Source organism: Vanacampus margaritifer, chromosome 1 (genome assembly GCF_051991255.1).
Source record: "Vanacampus margaritifer isolate UIUO_Vmar chromosome 1, RoL_Vmar_1.0, whole genome shotgun sequence".
NCBI classification, from domain to species: domain Eukaryota; kingdom Metazoa; phylum Chordata; class Actinopteri; order Syngnathiformes; family Syngnathidae; genus Vanacampus; species Vanacampus margaritifer.
The window spans coordinates 38,452,856-38,454,258 of NC_135432.1; positions in this window are offsets into that span (position 1 = coordinate 38,452,856).

Consider the following 1,403-nt stretch of genomic DNA (forward strand, 5'->3'; position numbering starts at 1 on the left):
CTAACCAAAGTATCCTGTTTTCTGACCGATACATCTTGTATCCAATCCAGTCAAAGAGCCTCCCCAACAAATACCATGTTTAGACTAGTAGGGACACACGGGAGACACTATTGTGAATAAAATGTTGGCGATTACTTCCCCTTTAATATAGGTGTACATGAAAAAGGTGGCAATGGAGTCATTAATATTACCGTTTCTCACGGACGGGACACTCTGCTTTCTTCAAAAGGAATTCATATGGCACGTTAATAAAGGTTACAATTACTCCAAAGATTAATATTCTTGTTTATCATAAAAACAATTTCATCTTGTAATGTAGCCGCAAGGGGGCACAAGCAAGTGTCTTCTTGTGCCTGTCCCAAGCCCGGATAAATACAGAGGGTTGTGTCAGGAAGGGCATCTGACGTAAAACTTTGGCCAAATCGAACATACGAATCAAATATATGACTTCCATACCAGATCGGTCGAGACCCGGGTTAACAACGACCGCCATCGGTGCTGTTGACCTACAGGGTGCCGGTAGAAACTGGACTACTGTTGGTCGAAGAAGGACGTAGGAAGAAAGAGAAGACCAAGAAACACCAAGAGTCTAGGACTGAGAGTAGGGACTTTGAATGTTGGAACTATGACAGGAAAAGGTAGCGAGCTGGTTGACATGATGCAGAGGAGGAAGGTGGACATACAATGTGTTCAGGAGACCTAGTGGAAAGGAAGCAAAGCTAGAAGTTTAGGAGCAGGGTTATTCTATTATGGTGTAGCTAGGAAGAGAATTGGAGTAGGACTTATAGTAAAGGAGTTTGTTAGGAACGTGTGATGATCAATGTTGTTAGTGGGTCTGCGCCACAGGTAGGATGTAAGCTGGAGGAGAAGGAGAACTTTTGGTTGGACCTTAAAGAAATGATGCAAAGCATCCCTAGAAGTGAGAGCGTTGTCATTAGTGCAGACTTCAATGGACATGTTGGTGCAGGAGGTGATGGGCAAGTTTGGTATCCAGGAGAGGAACACAGGACAGATGGTGGTTGGCTTTGTAAAAAGAATGGAAATCTGTCTGGCTGTCGTGAATACTTTCTTCCAGAAGAGGCAGGTCCATAGGGTGACCTACAAGAGTGGAGGTAGGAGTACACAGGTAGACTACATCTTGTGTAGACGGTGTAATCTGAAGGAGATCAGCGACTGCAAAGTAGTGGTAGGTGAGAGTGTAGCCAGACAGCATAGGATGGTAGTGTGTAGGATGACTCTGGTGGTGAGGAAGACAAAGATGGCAAAGGCAGAACAGAGGACGAAATGGTGGAAGCTGAAAAAGAAAGACTGTTGTATGACTTTCATGAAGGAGTTGAGACTCTGGATGGTCAGGAGGTGCTTTCAGATGACTGGACAACTACAGCAAATAGGACAGTCCTTGG